The sequence below is a fragment of the Bradysia coprophila genome, unplaced genomic scaffold (genome assembly GCF_014529535.1).
Source record: "Bradysia coprophila strain Holo2 unplaced genomic scaffold, BU_Bcop_v1 contig_70, whole genome shotgun sequence".
In the NCBI taxonomy this organism is placed as follows: domain Eukaryota; kingdom Metazoa; phylum Arthropoda; class Insecta; order Diptera; family Sciaridae; genus Bradysia; species Bradysia coprophila.
Genome location: NW_023503941.1, coordinates 3079305 through 3103499, shown reverse-complemented (window position 1 = coordinate 3103499; position 24195 = coordinate 3079305). Strand labels below are relative to the sequence as shown.

General features: G+C 38.0%; 1 long non-coding RNA gene across 1 annotated transcript; it reads left to right on the top strand.

Annotated features, from left to right (window-relative positions):
- The first annotated feature begins 4299 nt into the window (after positions 1 to 4299).
- On the top strand, positions 4300 to 22653 carry LOC119083754. The gene is made up of 4 exons (XR_005088932.1): positions 4300 to 4311; positions 6699 to 6705; positions 7205 to 7206; positions 22556 to 22653. It is a non-coding gene; the product is annotated as an uncharacterized LOC119083754 (long non-coding RNA).
- The last annotated feature ends 1542 nt before the right edge of the window (positions 22654 to 24195 follow it).

Below are 24195 nucleotides of genomic sequence, written 5' to 3'. Positions count from 1 at the left end.
AATGTAAATGAAACAGCAAAAGATAGGTAATGTCGACACCGATCCAGGAAAAAAAGGTTTATTAAAATCGGGTGAATGGCCCGTGAGTTGGGCCCTAGAAGTGAAAGGCTACTCGGCCCTAAGTGTATTTTGCATATAACTCGAGTAAATTTCATCCTTTTTTCGTGATTTTCGTTTCATTTGAAAGGTAATCGAAGCCCGAATAGAATGTAGTGAGAAAAATGTTTGAAATTTGGGTCCTTGGACTGAGGCCGCTCCTCGGCCCTAAGTGTATTTTGCATAATAATCGATTAAATCTCATCCAATTTTGCTAGTTTTTGTCTTATATGAAAGGTAATTGAACACCGAATAGAATGTGGTGAGAAAAATGTTTGAAAATTAGGCCCTTGGACTGAGGCCGCTCCTCGGCCCTAAGTGTATTTTGCATATAACTCGAGTAAATTTGATCCGATTTTCCTAATTTTTGTTTCATTTGAAAAGTAATCGAACGAGGAATAGAATGTTGTTGAAAAAAAATTAAATTTGGGGCCTTGGTCTAAGGCCGCTACTCGGCCCTAAGTGTATTTTGCATATAACTCGAGTAAATTTGATCCGTTTTTCCTAATTTTTGTTTCATTTAAAAGGTAATTGAACATCGAATAGAATGTTCTTGGAAAAAAAATTAAATTTGGGTCCTTGGTCTAAGCCCGCTACTCGGCCCTAAGTGTATTTTGCATATATCTCGAGTAAATTTCGTCCGATTTTCCTAATTTTTGTTTCATTTGGTAATCGAAGGTAATCGAAGGCCGAATATAATGATGTTGAAAAAAAATTAAATTTGGGTCGTTGGACTAAGGCCGTAACTAGGCTTTAGGCCTCTCAATAAATTAAAATTTTAGGTCAACTTGAAATTTGTGTTACATTTGAAAGGAACGTCGTACGGGGCTTCGTAATTGCGCTATGCGCAATTTGTAAGATGTACAGATTACATAATAATTTGACTTCAACTAGGGTGACAGACGCACTAGGGTCACGTGCGAAATAGATGTCGGGTTCGTACGGGGCTCAGTCGCAGCAAACGCTCCGACTGTTCTGACGGCTCGTTTTAAGTGGAAACTATACTTTAGGCAACAATGTAAATATCATCCGGCATGGCTTAATTAAGGCATTTAACTCGATATGCTTGGGCGAAGTAGAGTAGACCGTGTACGGAATCTAGTGAACGCTTCTGGTTATAAAATTCGAGACGACGCCAAGGTCATTGATACCGCGAAAATGAGCCAAGGTCATACAATTCTTAAAGGATTCCTAACAATTCATAAATTTTTCACTTGCAAATTTGTAGCCTACATCTGGGCGCAAAAATATTACATTTTTAATATGATAGAGAAAACTCAATAGTTCACAAAAATTGACACAAATCCTGCGTTTTCTCGGACCTAGGTTACATCACCACAACCATTTCTCTTTTTTATTCAAAGCTAACACTCATTTCAACATCAAACGATGTTCTTACTTTTTCCTCCGTGAGGATGCGAGTGCTAAACTGTCATCAAAAAAATAATATTTTTGCGCCCATCGGTAGGCTACAAATTTGACAAGTAAAGATTCCTAAAAGTAGGCCCTGCTTTCGAGCTATGACGACATTGTACCTTACATGTAATAAGCTTCGTCGAAAAGTTTACGTTTGATGAAGGGAACGCTTTTCGAACCGCTACATGTAAAAAAGTCAATTTTTCCATTCCCACACCGACTCTCATCAATATTTCTAATTTATGCTAAACTATCCACTTAACACCTAATGAAAACCTATGAAAATAAACAAACGTTTGCTTGTTTTCTCCTTTGTTTAAATATTGACCGCCGACTATTATACTGTGTAGCGTTCTGTTGGTGTATAAGTTGAAAAGAATTACAAAAAGAACGAATTTGCTTAATTACAATAAATAATTCTTCGCGCTAAAACAATGACTGATAAATTATTCAAAGATATGTGCAAATAGAATCACACCTTGCCTTCGGATAGAATAGTAACTGCGTTCAATATAATGAAAAATCATTTCTGCAATTCCGGGACATAATTCGCACCTTTCCATGCCACCACGTTTTGGTCGTTTTGTTCATGATACTTTGTTGCACTAGTGTGCGAAAACACTTTTGTTGTTATCGAAAAGCTGCACTGTTAATGTGTCCATTCATGTGTCAATTTTAAGGTCGCGCTTTGATGAATGTACCTACATACATGGCGATGATAGGTCCTTATCTCTACGAACCACAGTAGTAACCTAAGATTGTCGTCTGTTTATTGGTTGGGTACAAGGCCATAAGAACTGTCAAATTTCTATCAAATCATAGTCACTATATTGTCATCTCTATGTAGAAAAGACGTAGCAGTCGTTATATTATCATCTCTCTGTTTCTTCTAACTTTCAGACACAGAGACATAAACTCATCAATATTTGGACGAAAAATCGTGCAAGTAATGTTTCAATGGATGAAATCGTTTTCGTTCGTGTTGTTAAAGTTCGTGTTTACAGTTATTTGGAACAAACCTGCTCTAAATAGTTTTTATGCAGCTCAGCATTAGTTGCCTTTGTTGCATAAATCGTTGTATGAATTCCTGTGAAAAGTACTTCATTAGGCTCACGATGTACATTATGACACACAGCCTTCGCGACCCCGTATCACAGCCTAATAAAATACTTTGCACACGATGTTATAAACGGCCATTGAGCAGCAGCTTCCGTAAATGCTAGACGGCTCTGTTTTCGTAAGTTGCAATTCACAAACTGAAGTGTCCGAAACCACAGCTTTTTTGTATGAACAAATGGAAAGGCTTTAAACTAGTTTGCATACAAGCTCCCGAAGCGCTTTTTCGATACAGTTCAGCCCTGTCCAAGAGTTTAATTTTAGAACGCTGGAAATCAAAGCACTGAAGGTAATGCAGATCCACAGTTACGTACAGCAGGTCCATACTTTCAGGTAAATAGTGTCATTATGTTGCACACTCATCGAATTCGTTTGCGTCAAGTTGCAGTTAGTGGTGAGATGATTCGATCAAAGTTCTGCAAGAACAGGTTAAGACAACCAAAGTATATAAACACTGAAGGTGATGCAGACCCTCAACGGATCAGAGAAATTACGGATCCAAACTTTCAGGTGAATTCATTTTCGTATGTTGTATAACTTAGACTTGTGCAACATGACGGCCCCAAATACTTCCAATTCACCACTAAATACAACTTGACGCAAACGAATTTTATGTGTGTGCAACATAACGTCGCTAAATCGTTCCAAATTCACCACTAGATGCAACTTGACGCAAACGAACTCAATACGTGTGCAACATGACGGAGCTAAAATTCACCAGAAAGTTTGGATCCGTGTGAAGGATTTGCATTACCTTCAGTGTGTATATACTTTGAAGACAACCACGTAGGCGGGTGAAACCAAATTTTATAAACAAATAGTGTGAGAAATCAACTTGAAGAAAATATTTTTCTCGAAAATTCAGAATTTTGTTTTTGTTAAGTTCCATTTTTCATATAAACTTCGCAGCCGTTGACGCAATTGTGTGTCACCGCCTTCGTGAACAACTCAGAGTTGTCTTAACCTGTTCTTTCAGAACCTTGAATTCGAATGCGTACAAACACAGCAGGTGCAACAACATTAGTCACAAGAAAATGTGAGGATGGCAACATTAGAAAAACCAATTCACCACTGGCAGTCGGGATCCGTAATTTCCCAGCGGACAAACCTTGGACAAAGCACACCGTCTTGCAAGCGAGTCTTGTTGCATAAATTTCTATTTCATATGAAGAGGAACCCAATAATAATCAATGTGTAAAATTGAAGGAAGCTAAACAGCAAAGAAAACATCGTCAATTTGAATTTTGTAAAGCAGAAAATTTGAATACAAAAGAATTTCTAATTGATTTTCAGTTGTGCGAAACCGGGCCAATCAAAACGTCGTATTAATTGAACGCTTGTGATTGGTACGGTGAACGATATAGTTTCCGCATCAATGAGATTTCCTATTTCCCAGGCGGATATCGGTGATATATCAATGTTCTCAAGTGCTTTACAGATTTCATTGATCTGTCCTACTTATTCCATAAGGTACATATCAGTGGGCTAAAACAAACACTGAATCGATTCTCAAGATGCAATTCAATAAAAAGCTATCCTGTCTCTCTATATTTATCTATCTATCTTGTTACTCTCTCTCTCTCTCTCTCTTGTCTCTCTCTCTCTCTACCAAGCTATTCTGTTAATTTGACAGGGAACTGCAGCCCAACACGTCAGTCAGAATTTCTGTTCACTTCCTATTCGGTCCTGACTCACTGTTATATCAGACTAATGTAGCTGCGTTGAGTTGGCGTTTAGAGACATTATCCGAGTGTCAGAAGACCCGTTATGTTAGTTGAAACGCGATTTGTTTTTTGACCTGCACTTCTCCCGTTCTCCGTAATTCCTCAGAATCGTACGTGCGATGTATAAAACTCCAAAGTTCAGTTCATTTCACATTTATTTCAGAAAATTTTAGCGAACCAATCTTAATCTATTGGGTCACGTTTTGTTAAGCACTCTCACTAGAGATGAAAAGAAAACTTGACGATTTTTTTTTATCAAGTTGATAATTCCTGCAATCTGTAAATCTGTAACAAATGTCTGTCTAAATTGTCAAAATTTGTGCTTCACCGCCTTCGTGGTCTTGACCTGTTCTTTGAGAACCTTGGTCTTAGCCTCTTCTTACAGTACCTTGGATGAAATCGGTGTAGCCTTCGATTTCTGTCTAGTTTTTGTTCACTAAAAACGGCTTAATTAAAGGCCAGGTCTTAAATGGTTTGTGTTTGATTAGGCCGTTTATTTTCACCACCCCAAATTATAAAAGTATATAAACACTGAAGGCAATGCAAAACCACAGCGGATCACAGAAAATACGGATCCCTACTTGGATTTGAGTTACACATCATATTTTACGTATGTGTAGCGATATAAACTAAATTCACCTCAAAGTCGAGATCCACGTCAAACTGCGGATTTGCATTACCTTCAGTGTTTATATCCACTTTGGTCTGATCTACCAGTTAAAATAAAATTTGTTTAAAGTCAGATACTTCTATGTGCAGGCTGCCGATCAGACATTAATTTTAATTTTATTTATTCATTTCATCAATGGCTGTGAAGCCCCCTGACTACTTACAATACAATTCAATCTAAGTTTCCAAATAGTTCAAATTTAAAATTACAAAATCAAAATTATAATGAGTTTATCTGTCCACAAATTCCCTCGCAATGACTTTGTTGGGCCAGAGCTTTTTATCGATTATAGCATAAAACAGTTCTGATCTAACAGTTACTTTGAATGATACAAAGCTGACCGTGTCTAAATCTACATTAGGTGAGACGAGTTTCTTGCATGACTTTTCTTCATTCGACGATATTACGTTGTTGTCTAGTAGATAGTCGGTGATTGATGGGTGTAATCTGGACACATAAGCAGTCTTATGTGTCTCGGACGGCCTTCGCGTATGAATTAAATCTCTTGTCGGTTGAATTGGCGGGCTTTTGATATTAACGGATACTCGTTCGGCAACTGATGATGTAGTTAGCACCTCGGCAAAAGAACTGCTAGTAGCGGATGGAGTTTCGAGTTCCGATGGTTTCGTGAGAGTTTCATGGAGATTTACGGCATTTTGTTCTGGCATATGCTGAGCGACATCGGATTGATTCACGTCGGATGTGGTTAGCGGGTTCGATCTATTCGTAATCGAGTCATTGGCCTTTTCAATATCACGGTTGGCGTTCGGAGGTTTGGTTGGCAAAAAGACGGAACTTTGGATTGGTTTTCCACTTCGAATCGATTTGCGGTTACGTATGGCAGCAGGAAGGGAACGATGGACGTAGGATGGCGATGATGTTGGAACAACGACGGAGGAATTAAATACATGAGACGAAACGTGGGGCGAGCGTGTTTGAATGATGCAACTATCACAGAACCATTGCAGATTCGGCATTTCTCTGTAGCACAGCAGAGCATCTTTGCTGAAATTGGCACATTCAGCGTGAAAAACTTGGCCACAAATTCCATCGCAAATGATTTTATTTTGGCTACCATTTCGGAAGCAATCATCACACACAGTGCAGCTGTTCATTTTCTCGATTTATTTCCAATATTCAACGGGAAAGGAACAATACCATGTCTTTTGCTGCATTGACATACGTTGAGTGGTGACAAAAGGTATAGGTCGCACAGTGTTCCAAAACGTTACTGCCACATTCATAAATCTATTTTTGACATCAGTACGTCACTTTGCGACCCCTTTATGTCCGGAATTACCCTACAGTAACAGTAGACTTTCGAAAAACCAAGAAAAAATTTTGTTGGTTTTTTGGGTTTTGGAGCCCATTTTCCCCGTGAGGGGTTTGTAAATTTTCCATGTTAAATATAAAAATCCTAAGGACGTTGCAACTTGCATTGAGACACCTCAAGCATACTCCTTATGGTATTTTCTATGTTCCCGAACCTACCTGCTCACCAATCGCTGTAAAACAGATCTCTTATTCCACATTTTCATCAATAACCAAAAAAATTCAAAAAAGCATCATGAAATAAAATCGTTGTCTCTAACATTTCTGCAGCAGTAAGTGAAGGCGCGAGGCAGGGGAACATAGAAAATACCATAAGGAGTATGCTTGAGGTGTCTCAATGCAAGTTGCAACGTCCTTAGGATTTTTATATTTAACATGGAAAATTTACAAACCCCTCACGGGGAAAATGGGCTCCAAAACCCAAAAAACCAACAAAATTTTTTCTTGGTTTTTCGAAAGTCTACTGTTACTGTAGGGTAATTCCGGACATAAAGGGGTCACAAAGTGACGTACTGATGTCAAAAATAGATTTATGAATGTGGCAGTAACGTTTTGGAACACTGTGGGTCGTATAGGTAGCTATTGTTTGCGTCACACACACAAACATTTAATTGTTGTTAAGCGCACTGGAAGAGTTCAACTTTCGTATTTCGCTGATTATCACCAAATAAACACTCAAACTTTACATAATACACGATACTTCATTAGAAGAACACTTTACATCGTTATTAAAAAACAGGAAAACAATTATTTAGTCGGAATTTCAGTCGAAATAAAATGAAAATTTGAGAGAGATCAAAACGCGTACGTTGTATATGCCGCCATTATCGCCAGTATCGCCAGCAGAGAGATGTTAATATGACGACTGGGTCGTTTCAACGGATAGAGGGAATATGTCGAATGATTTTGAAATTGGTTGAGCGAAAATGTATTGAATTCTCTCTCAAAAACCCAACTGTCATTCGACATATTCCCTCTATCCGTCGAAACGACCCAGTCGTCATATTAGCAACTCTCTGATCGCCAGTGAGGGAACAAAACCACGCAAAAAATGTGTCATGTGCGTCATGTGTTAGTGACAGAGAAATGATAACAGATGGCACTGCGATGACAACAACGCCATCTGTTATTATTTCTCTGAATGGTGAACATTCTACATAAGATCGTATGAAGGTCAAAACACATTACCAACTACTGTCAATAGGTCTGTTCCAATGCTATACGAATTGTCAAATTTCTTCAATATTTGTATGAAAACCGATCTCTATGGATGGACTATTTATGCAGCACACACTCAGCAATTCCGTCGTCGTATATCCTACAATCAAAAAAGTCGTGCTTTTTGTTCAAAATCGGTAGAGTGAAAATGGAATTATTTTCGGTTCATTTATAAATTTGCCTTTATCATTGACATTTACCATTACCATAGGGATTTAGCTTTAGCTTTAGTGTGTGAGATTTAGCGCTAAAAAAATTGACGTTCTCTAATACGAGGAAAGTAATTGCTAATGTGTTTTGACCTTAATGCAGAGAGCAGAGAGCGATAGAGAATAATTAGTCCAACTAAACATCGCCATTCGCCTCACAGGAGACAGTTTGAACCAATCAGGTGATGGTATTAGCCTTAGGCTTGATTTCCGCTTACCAAAAAAGTACTCCGTGTGAGAGACAAAATTGATTTTTTAGCCCCGTACGAAGTACAAAGGGGCTTATAGGATTACGATGCCGTGTGTAATTGATGGAATTCGAAGCAGACGGTAAGGGCAAAGTGTTTGCCTATGTTCATAGATGACGAATCCGCAATAAAAATTTTGTCTGTCCGTCTGTCCGTCACGTCGATATCTTGAGTAAATCAAATCCGATTTCAAAAAATTTTTTTCCCTGAAAGATAGTCAAAATAGTGAGGCTAAGTTCGAAGATGGGCATATTTAGGTCGGCCCTTCGTGAGTTAGGGCCGCCTAAGTGCTTTAAGGTCTTTTGGGGATATTCGCGGCAAAAAAAACGTTGGAAATGTAAATGAAACGGCAAAAGCCCTAAGTGTATTTTGCATATAACTCGAGTAAATTTCATCCTTTTTTCGTGATTTTTGTTTCATTTGAAAGGTAATCGAAGTCCGAATATAATGTGGCGAAGAACGTTTTAAATTAGGGTCCTTGGACTAAGGCCGCTACTCGGCCCTAAGTGTATTTTGCATATAACTCGAGTAAATTTCATCCGTTTTTCCTAATTTTTGTTTTATTTAAAAGGTAATTGAACATCGAATAGAATGTTGTTGAAAAAAAAATTAAAATTTGGGTCCTTGGACTAAGGCCTCTCCACGGCCCTAAATGTGTTTTGCATATAACTCGAGTAAATTTGATCCGATTTTCCTAAATTTTGTTTCATTTGAAAGGTAATCGAACACCAAATAGAATGTTGTTGGGAAAAAAAATTAAATTTGGGGCCTTGGACTAAGGCCAATACTAGCGCCCAATGTGTATTTTACATAGAATTCGAGTAAATTTCATTCGTTTTTCGTAATTTTTGTTTCATTTGGAAGGTAATCGAAGGCCGAATAGAAAGTTGTTGAAAAAAAATTAAATTTGGGTCGTTGGACTAAGGCCGTAACTAGGCCTTAGGCCTCTCAATAAATTAAAATTTTAGGTCAACTTGAAATTTGTGTTACATTTGAAAGGAACGTCGTACGGGGCTTCGTAATTGCGCTATGCGCAATTAGTAAGATGTACACATTTCATAATAATTTGACTTCAACTAGGGTGACAGATCAACTTTTGCTTTGTTTTCTTGACAGATCCCTATCTCACGGAGTAACTCTTATTGAGTGGAAACCATGCTTTACTTGAGAGAAAATTCGTGTTATCTCCATTTGTGTTATGTACAATATGTGAATCTTATACAAACTGATGTCGGTGATACGTTTAACGTACGAAATATCAGTCTAGAGCTATGATTTGTCTGAGGAGAATGCAGACTTTAATGCTCGGCATAAAGAATTAGTAAGATCTAGATACCCAGGCCAAAGTCGTTCAGTCGTTTCCCAAAAAAAATATTTCGATCGCTCCGTAATAATTCAGTCGCAGAAGCAACGCATTAGTTCTGTCGGTGTACGGTCGCATACGTGATTATAGACATCAAGCGATTTTACGAATCTTTCTTTCTCCATCATAATCTTTGTCGTTATTTCTTTGTAAAATTTTCGATTGAGAATTTCCCTAAGAGTAATTATACCTAGAGAGGAAATTTCGAACAAAATTACGTAAAATATGTGGTCCCAACATCAAATACGAAATGTTTATTGGTATATGTGTTTGCCCTCTTAATTAAGAGGGCAAATTGAACTATACAAAGCAAACGCATACATGTATTGGTGTAAAATTATACGAAATTTGTATCTTATACAAACTGATGTTGGGACCATATTTCGTCGTTCCAATTTCCTCTCTAGGTATAGTTACTCTAAGGAATTTCCGCACTGTGTATCAGTACACACAAAATCTGAATCCATAACTCACATGGATCGGCAAGACTATCGCGTTATTTATACACACATAATGAATAAATGACCACAAAAAGTCTGTTGTGTGTATTTTAGAAGTGTTTAGTCGTTTAGTGAGTCCATAATAATGAGTCGTTGAAGGTTGCCTCTAAAATACATTGCATCAAAAATGGTATTTATAATGCTGTAAGCGATACACTAACAACGCACTGGCGTTTAATTGGTTTCGTTTATAGAACTCATCTTTCTGAGAAATTAAATGGGGGAAAATGGGAAAAGGATTTTCATTTGAATTCATAATTAAACGGACGATTGCAGTGCATAATGTTGAAGGGTTTCGTTTTGGTTATTATCCATTTTCTTCAGTTGAAATGTTCTGTAATTTGCAAAAAGCAATTATCGAAAAGAAGACCAACAAATTTCGATGCAGATTTAATCAATTTGGCTGTGGAGCGATGGTGGTATATCATAAGTCAGAGAAGCTATTTTCGGATGTGCGTTTTACATGGAAAATGAGAAAGTTGAGTGACATTAATTTCAAAACATAACGCATTGCGGGTCATTTTAACGCACACCATTTTTGACACATGTTGTGTAAACTTGAAGAGCAAACCCTGATTTAAACTTCAAAATTTTCGTCGTAAGAGAGCTTCTTGGAGGACTTGCATTAGGGTGTAGCGGTTTTTACAAAATGTGTTAGTTCTTTTAAGGCTCAGCCGTAAATCCACTCAGCTGGTCCATCTGATCATTTTATGGAAGAAAAAAAAATTCAAACTTTAATTTTGTGCTGCCGCCAGAACGATTTTCGAAAATTTCGTCGTTTTCGGTCCATGTCACATATATCGATTTTTTACGGTGGGCTCAGTGTACATAAAAAGTTGAGTCAACATGGTAATTTAATCTCCAGGCTTCACAGATTATTTTATAAAAACGATCAAGTCTAAAAAATATTTTTTGAGTTCATGACTGATTGTCAAAGTTCCCCGATGGTGATTTTGAGACTTTAAACTCGCCACAAAACTGGATGAAAATGTGCAAAAATGTAAATTAAACTTTAAATATGCTAAATGGACCGCGGTGAGTCAAATACAACATCTGATTTGATTTGGGACACCTAAATTTGATATTTATCTGACAAAAAGTTTTGTTTTTGGTACATGGAATATTGGTGGCGAAAGTCGAATTACCTCAAATCAATCATTTTTTAGCTTATAATGTATTACCAGGTTCTGACAATGTGAAACCTTCAATTTTAAGCGTTTTCTAAGCTGGAATGGGCTGGCAACACTGCAAACGTCAACAAGTGTTTTGTTTCTGTGTCTGAAAATAATTATACTTTTTGTAGTCAGAACTGACCAGAAAAACGTTTCTGTTGACTAAATCTTGGTTATGAAGTGCCATGGTCGCCGGTAAAGTTGGAGTTCTCGCATAATCATCCAATAAACCAACGTTTTCGTGCGGCTAATGATACGGTGCTCGTCATAACCTCACAGTACGCGTACCGTCGAAAAAATAGTGACAGCTGGAACCAACAGAAATTCACGACGAATATTTCGAGAACATACTTCGGTGAATTTTTGGACGCTGTGAGCGGAATTTCTTTGCGAGGAGACATTAGGAAGGCTTGGCGAGATTGGTACTCTTCTCAGTGGTGTGTCACTGCCAGGACTCTTAGTTGCTTTGCCTCACTCGCCAGCTTTAGCTCTCCGGCTGGTTCATGGTCTAAAAGTTTACTCACTGATGTGGCTGGGTCCTATTTTGCTTCTATATGAGTAAAATGATCCGGACTATTCATAGAGCTTAGGTTTTCGGGCTATAGAGTGGACAAGGTCGACGGATGGATTGGTGGTGTTATGCCGCTGAGAGATGCTAGTTTTTCCCGGCTTTTATTTTGATTCCTCGCAAAGACAACGTACACTCGATGAGGGTACATCTCTCTGTATTAATATTCGAGGAATATATTCCATGTTGTGCAAAACTCTTTGCAAAGGGACGATATGGTCGCCGTGTCGGGTCGTTGCGCTATTCAGTGGTGTGCCATCGTCTGGACACGCTGTCATTTCGCTTTTTGCACCGAAGGTCCTCGTCTCAAAGGTGGCTCGTCCGTCAGTCTAATTTAGATGTAAGGGCTTTTGGGCTAAATAGTGGTAAAGTTTGACGGTTGACCTTTTGGTGGCGCGCTGCTGAGTGACGCTTCTGTCTGGCTCGGCTTTCATATTGGCCCACTGCAGAGAAAGTTTACGTTCGAACGGGCTATTCTTATAAAATATGAGACTGGACCAGGTCAATATCGAGCGGAATGTAAATCACAGGCTTTATCAATCCCAATGACAAGGACTGTGATTCGGGCGACAATGTTGCCTTACTCGCTGTCATTAGTGTAAGGTCTAAGGGGTGAGACACAGCTGTCCTCCCAGTGGCTTTCTAGAATTTACAGTCTAATGAAACGAGGTTGACGCCAGTCACTCTTTGCTTTCTGCCCTAAGGATTAGCTATCATCTTGGTACCTAATCATAGGGATCAGTTTGTTCGCCTGGAGTGATTCGTGTAGAGCGTAAGGCAATAGGTTGAGAAGGAGATGAGGTCCTGAAAAGGGCTTCAAGATTTTCATGATGACAGGGTAGCACAAAGGATCCCATGATCTGTGTGCATTGATCAGAAATGATCACCCTAACTGATTAAATCTAATTAGATCTAACACATTTTGTAAAAACCGCTACACCCTAACTTGCATTGGTTAAAAAAAACAAGAGAGATGAATTTCAATCAATAGAAACCATTCACGGTGCTCTCGTACGGCGAACATTTTTAAGTAGAGACCAGACTTAAGGGCACGTACACAGAAAATCTACTCTTATGTCGCCCAGTGAACGCGCTGAGTTTAACTAAATTTTGACAACTCTCTTGGTGATGCAAACTAACTTTGACAGGATTAGCTGAGCGACACAAGTTAATTTATATCAAATAATTACGAAAATTGGTGCTCTTAAATATCTACGCCTCCCGGCCGTCATTAGACATTAAACCATATTTGGTTTATTGACACCGCCCGCCGATGGCTTCGATTTCCTACGAAAGAACTAAGATCACTCATCTCATTTTTCCATATATCTTTGACGTATCGTCATCTTTGCTAATAGTGTTGCCACCTACACCTACAGTGCCAATACTTTTATTGGATTTTTACACAAAGAAAGCCACCTATCGGGATGTTGTGAATTTTGTGAACTTCGTTTAGTATGTAAACTCATCAGTATAGTGGTGTGCTCCTGCTTGTATATTCTGCAACCTGCATGATCTCTCCACGTACACCCGCCTTGCGAGAGTATTACGTATGAAATTGATAGAACTAAGGCCAAAAAGGAAACAGAGCTTCAATTCCTCACATATTCACCACTGAAGATGTGATTTTAAACATTAGTACTTTCAGTGCTGAATGCATAGTGTGGTATGTACGCATTGGATTGTGTCCCTCCACAATGTTTTGATCTCAATAATCAAATACTGAAAATTCATTATCGTTTCGATTGGTAAATTTCCGTATGTCAGTTCTACCATTTAAATACGACAACGAATCGGTACGTACGGTAGGTAAAATAAAATATTCAAAAGAAAACAATGAGGAATTGTTCGGTGTGGCTTTTTCATTAAATAGGAAGTAGTGTTCCTGACCCGAGATTTTTTTGGGGTTAATCGTATGAACAAACTTTTGTATTTGCCATGCACAAGCGTACACACTATCGATAGGAAAAGTTTTTTTTTCAATTTTAAATTTCCAGGCTAAACAATTCGTATAAATTAATCAAACTGTTCGTTCGTACATAATATTACGTTATTGTCGTCAATTTGTTGCTATACGATGAATTAATCCAATCCCGATACCCGCAGGTAGGTCAAATAGATTCAATTTTATTGAAAACAAATAGTCATGGCCTCATGGTAGTTTTGGGGCAGTGACGCAAGTTCTAAGTCATACAATTTAAACGAACTAAACCGAATGTCTGTCAAATGCTACGATCCTTCTTCTATTTCGTCTTATACCACAACTCGGTTACTTCGTTGTGGGAAATGCGTGCACTGAGACTTATACGTAAAGTTTATTCACATTAAGACTTGATTTACACTTACGTCGTTTCGCCTCCGTTGAGACAAACAATGCCTCTTTTCTTTTGTTCAAATATTAAACGGATAGCACAAGCATAAGGTTTGGTTTCCACTTAGCAAAAAAGTCTGAGAGACAAAATTAACAATTTGCTCCCTCACGGCTTTCACATGGAGTACTTTTTGTTGAGTGGAAACCATGCTTAAGAAAACACAATTTTCGATTTATCACAGCTTTAAGTTCGATTCCGTTTACGTGATTTTAATTTCTACTGTCTAGTCAAGTAAACGGCTGGAAAATGGAGGCAAAACGGACGACTCAAAATCAGTATTACCAACACAGGTTCTTTCGTCCCACGAATATTCAACTTTGTGGCATATATCACACTTCTCTTCATGTCAAAGCGGACCACTAAGTGTGTCCACGTACTTACGTCGATTTACTCTCCGTTTACGTGACAGTTTGACAATTTGACTATGTTCCCAGTCAATTAAGTGATAAAAACGGTGGAAAAACAGAAAGAAACGATAAGTGATACTTAGTTTTTGTTATTTTGGCGCGAAATTTGAATTCGCTGAGACGTTTTCAAATTCTACCCCAATAAATCATAAACTGGACTGGGAACGTCGCTGACTTTTAAAACTCTTAAAAATCTCAAATATCTTCAGAACTAAAAAACCACAATGCATGTGTATGTACCATTAACTCTATCGGAATCTTCGACTTCCCATTTTGCGCAATTTAAATTTGATGGAAAATTGTTCCATTTCGCTTATAATTCACTTAAGTGCCCACTCCACTCAACAAAAAGTACTCCGTGAGAGATCCGTGAGAGAGCGAGCTGTCAAAAAAACAAAGGAAAATTGAAAAAATTCAATTTTGTCTCTCACACGGAGTACTTTTTTGGTAAGAGGAAACTAAGCATTATATTATCGCATGGGAGTAATCAAGCCATTCAGGTGGCCTCACTACACTCAGTTATCTGTTTTCATTCCGTTTATCTCTCCGTTTTGAAACGTCGCCTATTGTTTCGCTTGAATTTGTGTTGTTCCAGTTATCATGTAAACGTCATGCGGAGAGCTGAACGGAGGCAAAAGAGACGACTGTGAAAGCAGACTTATAATGAGACAGTGGACGTGCAGTGCGTATTGCAACTGATTTTTACGTTTTTTGAAGCAAAATTTGAGGAAATTCTACTCTAAAATCTGTGAACTAGGATTCAACTAAAAATGACGTCAAAGTGACGCATTCAGCTCAAATTGCAGCAAATCTCCTGGGAATTAATATGCCACACTAAATGTGTAATACAGCACATTAATTGTCGCCATATCGTCTCGTTTCCAATCACAAAACATTTATTAATCGTCTGAAAACTGAATAAATATTCCGTCGTTAAAATTCAAATGATGCAATTGGTATAATCATAATCAGTGCACGAAGAGTGCACGGAAAAAACCAGCAGACAAGTTGTAAGGTACGTTTCCACCATGAAAAGACAATGCAATTCCAATTCAATTAGAAAACAAACGTTTAAGTGCAGTCGTCGGCAGCGCAATACAACATATACAATCCGCAGAATTTCAATCAGAATTATTGCTTCGACCGTATTCGTATAGCCAGTGTGCTAGCGCATTCAATCATTTTGACCAATTACGCTGCTGATTTGTATATAAGTACATTACAAACGGTGACAACTATTCTCGATTGTTCGGCGGGTCGTTTTAGATATCCACTCACCTCATTAACCAAACGCGCAGCATTAGGTGGATATATATATGAGTCGATTATGTTATCGCATTTATGGGTTCTGTGTATTATGCAGGTGTAAGCTAACAGGTGGATTTGAAGCACCACTTCAACGAAGAAAACAATAGAGTAGGTCAAGTCATCGTATATGATTAGATTAGGGTACAATGTTAAACTTGCATCGTTCCCCTTTCTTCTGCCCCCGTATTCTGTTGTGGAGCTAATGTTTTCAAGATAGGATGCTCAAATGTGGATTGTGCACTTTACAACAGCTGAGGTTTCAAACCTTCGGGTATTATGAGCTCCACTATGAGGATCTGCCATCTTTAGATGGACAATGTTAGCAAGCATAGGGAACTGGAAGATTCCTTCTATCTGAGTTTCTGATCCTCGTTTAAGGATCATCCCACAACATCTAGACATCGGTTCAGGTAAATCGGGGCATAGTGTCCCGATTTATGCGAACTGTTTACGAGATTTCCGATAGGTTCATACCTTGTGCCCGTCCCCTGTAAAGCATCTATTCAAATGGCGCTGACATTGATTACAACAATCGAAATTCAATTAGCACTGCGTCGTACTGAAGGAGCATGAGCACCTCTTATTTATGTTCGCGATCATGAAAAGAAATTTCAAATCAACAGAAAATCGTATTCCGTGCCCCATTCGAATGAGTTATGATGCGACTGTATATATATTCAGAGATGTTTAACAATTTCATCAATTTCGCGATGGTTTCGCATATGGATGTATATGTTACAGTACAGCGGAGAGATGCAATGTGGCGTGATATAATAATTGACAACGCTTATTGGTCAAAAATGATCTGATGTTTTCAGAATCTTTTTTTTCTGTTGAAAAATTTAGACAGCAATTTGCTGAACATTAAAGCACATTAAAAACGTGATGTTGGTGAGAGTGCCGGGGCTTACTGCATCGTTTTTTTTAGGAGAAAACGAGAATGGGTTATACGATTTGATGCGTTTCTTCGAATTCAACATAGAAACGGGGGTTACGGAGTCAAAAAAAAAATCTTAAAGGGTAGATGTGTCGCAAGTCCGTGTGTGTTCACCTGTCTGATCTTGAAGTCAAAACTTTTGCTCTAAATATATTGCGAATTTTCTTAGAAGTGATGACGCATCTGACAGTTGTGACGCATTTTTTTGCTCAATTTTTTACTTACTATGCAGAATACCTAGCGAAATCAGTTTTTTTTTGTAACTTGCGTCACTTTCAACCTTTCGAAGTCCTTCTTTACTAATATTAGTTTTTTCGAAGTATGGTTTGATGGAACGGGTTGGATCAGTGGTGGCGTTGGGCAATTTTTCAACTACATAAAAGGTGAACTCGCACACGATTATTCGACACCAAAATTTTGTAAAAGGAGTCATTACAGTGAACGACATCTCAAATGTCTCACTGTCAAATTTTTCTGAGAATTTTATTGTGTCATTGCAAATTCACAATGACATTCTCTGAAAAAAATGACAGTGAGACATTTGAGATGTCGTTCACTGTAGGTCGATTTTGAAGCATTTGAAGCAATAAACTTGCGAATTCAACTTTTACGTAGTTCAAGAGTGTGTTCTTTTGGCACCGTGTGCCAGATTCCCCGATACAAGGTATCACTGAAGTGATAGCGTACTAGATTTCTACCAAGAAATCCCGGGTTCAGTCCCGGTGAGGACAAACTCTGTATAGGATTTTTCTTCAATGCATGAAATATAGCATGAAAGTAACGTCCCTTATCCCACCCAAGCTTCATTGTCTTGGTAGTTGGAAGAATGACGCAATCCATTCACTATTAGTTCTGTGTACAAATAGCTAACTTTAGGCTGGGACATCATTAGCACCAGAGGAAAAATCCGAAAGGCTTGCTAAAACCTATAGGCATGGATTCCCGTAAAGCATGTGGTCCAACAAACAGGTTATGGTTACTCATACTCACACAAATGCCCTACTATAGATCATTGTCAATGTCGTTTGTGATGTCAAATGAGCTGTCATTTTCACAAAGCAAACCAAAATGTTACAAAATATTTATATGGAGCTGTCATTGTTTGAGGTTAGCTTTGTGAAATTGACAACTCATTTGACACTATTTTGAGAGAAGAACAGTTATTTGACACTGATCTATTAACAATTATAAAACGTGTGTCTGATCTTTATTTTTTCTGGTCTTTCTTTCCATCTGTCTGTCACAACAGCAGTGTCGCCATCTGTGTGTTCGATTTGTAATTAATTGCGCGGGGAAATTTAAAATTTTTCCATGTGTGGCTCTGATTGATATTTTTGGACCGATGTGGGTGAGTATTTATGACGAATGTCGATCAGTTGGAAATCACTGTTTCAATTATGTTCTTAGACCTGTCTCTGGACCTATGGAAGATGAGATATTGGTTTCTTAGGCAAAGTCACAGATTTTAGAGTAGAAGATGGCTGCATTCATGAAAAATGTCGGGCAGTTGGACATTGGTATTTCAACTAGAGTTTAAGATTGTCGGATGAATAGATGTTTAACGGGAGCTAGACTATTTTTGAGAGCTAGAATATGTTTGTTGACGACTAACGACTGAGGCACAATGGGTCCAACAAAGGATGGGTTTCGTAAAACGGAGAATCCAGGAGCGAAAATGGGAGCAGGTTTGTTATGTCGGAAATAATCCAAATTCATCGAAAAATATGAAGTTGGACATGCTAGAGGGCTCCCCTACAAAATCCGGAGAACTAAAATCCGGAATTACAAAATCCAGACAAAAAAATCCGAAGGCTTCAAAATCCGGAAGCCTCAGAATCCGGAAGCCTCAGCATCCGGAAACCTCAAAATCTAGATGCTTCAAAATACCGAATTACAAAATCCAGGTTAAATTTGGTGCAAAAGCACATGTGCCTGCACCGACTCGGTACAAAGATCAGGATGGAAGGAAAAAGCTGTACCGAGTAGGTAATACTCCTTTCTTAAAAGAAATGGCAGCTGTAACGACTAGACAACAATCAAGATGGAAGGAAAAAGCTGTACCGTGTGGTACAACTCCTTTCTTTAGAGAAATAAAAGCTGTACCAACTAGGTACAACAATCAGGATGGAAGGAAAAAGCTGTATCTAGAAGGTACAACTCTTTTCTTTATAGAAATACAATAAGTCCATATAGTTGTGACAAGTATAAAAGTTGTACCTAATTCATCATAAAAAATCTGTACTAAGCTAACTTTTCAGACACATCAAAAACACCCGGACAAAGTGTCATTGAACCTTCAAGGGGGGATTCTCCCCCCTTGACCCCCCTCAGCGGGGGCTGCCGCCCCTCGACCCCGCTTTTTTATTATTCCATTTATTTCAGGGCCTGCGGCGCTGATTTCATCCATTAACTACTAAACCAAACCTAGCAATTAAAGAATATATTTCAAGAATAACCAGAAGCAACCTTTTATATTTTCACACTTGAAATTACAATATTTAATTGTCAATGCAACTGTGTCAATTACAGTTGGTAGCGTCCATATTTTATGTCTTTTCTGTATTTAACTTTTGACAGCATTTCACGTTTCATTACGTTTTCTTTTCCTGTAGCGAAAACCATATCTCAGCAAAAACAATCTATAATTTTTATCAAACAAATATCTAGAAATGACGGGTCCTACTCAGGTGGATGAGGATTTACAGTTTTGGACGCCATTTTTTAGAACTTTTTCGCAAAATTTCCGAGGTCGAAATAGCTCTCTCTTTGCTCAACAGTTATACTATCAAAATGATCTCTACGTGAAGATGGAAGAGTGAAAGTTCTGTAAAAGATTGTTGAATGGTATCCGTAAGTCTAGAGTATACACCGAATTAAATCCCTATGTACATTGACAAATGTGATTCTAAAAATTGCAATAATTGCAACAATAGGAACAAGGTCGTTGAAAATGTCAATCGTCATCCACAGAGAAACAACACAACCTCGCATTTACGTTTGACTCTCGTTCGTTTTCGTCTTTTTAAAACTCTTTTTTTACTATACTATAGGATGGAACAAACCTATGGAAAGTGTGTATTATTTGCCTCCGACGACTTTTGAATTTACACTGCCACTGTGCCAATTATGTGACACTGCAGTTTCAATACTATCACTAATAGCAGTTTTCAGAATTTTACAAAGTTCCAACATCTTCGCCAAGCTAACATCTTCGTCAAAGTTATCCGGAAAAAATCCGGACGAAATCCGTAAAGTTTAACATCGATCAGGATTTTGAAGCTTCCTGATTTTGAAGTTTCCAGATTATGAGGCTTCCGGATTTTGAGATTTCCGGATTTTTTTGTCTGGATTTTGTAATTCCGGATTTTAACTCTCCGGATTTTGTACGATTACCATGCTAGAGTAAGACATCAACTTACAAATTTTGACAAACACGGCGGCTCAGTTAACAACATTTTTATTGTCTGGAACGATACCCCGACCAATTTATTTTTTTGGCCGTAAGATGCGGTGGCAATGACACCTTGTGAATAATTGGTTTTTGGTTTGATGAACTCGCACTGTGATATGGTTGATGAATGAGGCTATGTTCGCTGACATTGATCAAATCCGTTGTTATCGGTTCGCCAAAAATATCTCATTATCACTAATCTCTGTGGGGTGCATTAAGCACTGTCGATAACATGCATCAACAATATATAAATATCGAGTTGCTGGGTGTGTTATGTGAGATGTTGTTATTAATAACATCGAAATTTTTGTTTTCGTTTTTTTTGCTGGTTCTTCGTTATCTGCCTTCAATTTCATGATAAGTTCAATGAAGAATCGATTTTAGATTGGCGAGTTGATAATAATCGTTTCTGGCAATTTTACATGCACATGTATCCATGCAATGAAAATGGACACGATGTATGCTGTTTCGAGGTAGTTCAGTACAATTTCATTTTATGTTACGATTCTCTAATGTGTCACACGTATCTTCAGAAATGCTCTGATCGCCTACAATTACACAGTCATCTGTTTTGCCTCCATGTACGTGACAATTGTCATTTCAAACAACAGGTGAACCATGTATCAAATGTCTAACACGGAGGCAAAACAGAATGAAAACGGGGATGTAAAACGGATGACTGTGAATTCAAACTCTTAATCTTTCGATGCGATACGAGATCAGTTCGTCTGGTGGACGGATGGCGGGCCCACCTCACTGATTCGTCAATGGTTTTTCATGGGAAATCATGCCATTGATTGTTGTTTATCGACAAATTACACACAATATTTTTGCGCAGAACTTCACAATTTAATTAATTTCGTTATCGCGAACCATTCATAAAACTTGTCGATTACATTGTGCTGCGAAGGCTGTGTGTGGTCAATACATAACATTTATTTACAAACAATTATTTATTGTTTCGTACGAGATGAGTCTAAATGATAACGCATCTCGTGTGACTTGAACGAGAAGTGGAACATGCTCTTCAATGTGTGATGTCGAGATGGTTGCAATAATTGTAAATATTTTCGATTTGTTTCTGCAAAAACGACGGTTTTATTGGAACATTTTTTTTTAAAATAAATATTTTCATGCGTCAGAGTTTCGGTATGATAAGCATCACTCCGAATACAGCCGTGAATTTTTTGAAAATTTTGTTTTTTGCTTGATTTTGAGAAAAGACCAAAATAGACCCGCAATTACTGATTAGGTTTAAATCACGCCATTGGGTGATTCAACTCATTATTAAGACGAAGAACAAACCATACGCATCACAACAATATTCATTGAGATAAGTTAAGTTCCATTTTTATATTACGCATGAAGCGTATGCATCTGTGGGACAATTTGTTTATTTTTGAGTGGCTTGGGTTCTAATCCAATGCGTGGGATATGTGTAATTCCCTTCGAAGATGAACCAATAGATCAGTGTCAAATAACTGTTCTTCTTTCAAAATAGTTGCAAATGAGTTGTCAATTTCACAAAGCTAACCTCAAACAATGACAGCTCCACATAATTTTTTGTAACATTGTGGTTAGCTTTGTGAAAATGACAGCTCATTTGACATCTCAAACGACATTGACAATGATCTATTATCTTACAAAAACGTGTAGTACATTACCAATCGGACAAATGATGAAAATGGTACTTTCTGTGTGACATTTACCGATCCGAGGCGAAGCCGACCATTGCCTTTTTGCACTGGAGTCAATATCGTATAAATTCGTCTTTGTTAGTTTGACAAATTTCAAGTACGGAAACCCTAATTTATGGTTGACCTGACCTGATGAGTTACATTTGTCAGATCAGGTCAGATAATAATTCTATTTCAGGTCGAGTCATGTTTCAGATCAGAAACTGAAATTCGAAACTCAGGTTCGAGTCAACTCAAGTTTCAGGTTGACCTGACCTGTTCTGAGCCTCAATCGACAATGTTGCTCACATACCATTCATGAATGTTGTTTTGGCCGAAGTATATAAACAGTGAAGGAACAACAAAGGTGCACTGATGAGTCTTATAAAGACGAAATCAGCGTAAATTTGTAGTTTATTGTGTAATATTGTGATCGGTTACATTTTCTGGAGTGTTCGAGGGAAGAAATGTTTGTTTTACCTTTTGGATTGTGTCATTAAAATCGTTTTATAAAATTGTCGTTTTCGGGGAATTTTTTCCCGAATAAAAAATTTTAATGTTGGAACAATAAGGCGCGTAAAATTTGTTTTGAAAGTGAAGGTAATGTCTCAGCGGATCGGAAAAGTTACGGATCCCGACCTTCAGGTGAATTCATTCTTGTCATGTTGCCATCATCAAGGTGAATAGACACACTGAAGGTAACACAAATCCCTACTTTCGGGTGAATAAAGTTTTTATAATGTTTGGACACACAGGTGTAATTCACTTCAAGTGTTATATTGTAGTACATGCAAAACTCAATACTAAACAACGCAATTCCAACAACATTATTATGTTAAACGTCATGGTTGCAACATAACAAATCTTATATTCACCCGAAATTTGTGGTCATTATTTCTTGCAGTTACCCCATTACCACAGGGTTTGCGTTACCTTCAGTATGTTTCTATACCTTGTGTGTAAAGTATAGTTTCCACTTAAAAAGAGCACTCCCTTTAGCCTCCGTTTACATGGCAGTTGTAAAATAGAACAAAGGAACTGTCACGCAAACGGAGTAAAAATTGAAATAAATTCAATTTCCACTTCGTTTGCGTGACAGTTCTTTTGTTCTATTTTACAACTGTCATGTAAACGGAGGCTAAACGGAGTGCTCTTTTTTAGTGGAAACTACACTTAACTTGGCATCAGGCATCTGCCTTACCTTCAGTGTTCATATACTTTGGTTTTGGCGTGTGTAGCAACAGTACAAATTTTGCAGCGTCGTATCAAGCGCCGGACTTATAAAACCTTGACACTTATGTACTGCGTCAGTAAAACTGGTGGCCCGTGGCTGATTTATATATCAAATATTGCAGATTCGGGAAAATTGTTAATAGAATTCTTGTCAATTTCCATCTTAAAGTCAAATGTCAATAGTCCTTTTTAGTTAGAAAAAGGACTAGATGGTCTGGTGCTATGAATTGACAGCACCAAGTAATCAGCGCTTCTATAAAAACCTTGAATTTGAGAAATGCACGCGTGGTAACGTGAGACGATCCACTTGTACATACACTACCACGGTGCGGTTGAATGAATTTTAACTGAGCATTTCGATGCGCTTTTGATATTTTTGGATATTATTAGTCAGCTCGGAGCCCTGAACAAGGTTACACAAAATTTTTTGACTTTCATTCGTACCGTCGGTGACATTGGTGCATAGCCCATCCTGTCTACAGAGAGAGTGGTGGAAAACTGGTTGTGGTTTCAATCGATAGTGCCTGAAATTCTAATAACAATTGTACAAAAAATCGGTACCATAAGTGCAAGTGAAGCCGGCAGAGACATGCTAAAGTTGAAAAAACGTGATTTTCAAACAGTCATAGGGGCGTGGATACTTGAGGAATGAAGCTAATAAATATTTCTAGCAGTAGAGCAACATTTCCTCTACCAATGACCAAAACATTATTTTTGGAGGCCAACTACATAGAGGCCGACAGTAGCTCAAAGTTTTTCCCTCATATTTGGTAAAATTTGCAGGTTTCGGAGGCACCTGAGACACACATATTAAAATATTTTGTAATTAAAATCGTTAATTCTGAAATGCGGGACGTCTCAGCTGTCCATCGACACCACACTTGCAATGACTCATGTAAACAGTGCCGATATGTTGCGTGAATAAGTGAAATGTGTCCTTCCACGACGAAATTTTGTGCAAAAAAAAAATATTTCGCCCAGCTGTATGTAAATCAGCTGTTAATCGAGTGAGCAAAACGTGTCACATCTTTGTTCTAAATCAATCTTTGTCAGATTATGAATGATGATAAAATGTCTACACAGACCTTGCGAATGACATTCAACTTGATACTCGCGTGATAATAAAATTTTAGAAATTCAAGTGCAAGGTGGTGCTGATATCAAATCAATTGACTAAAC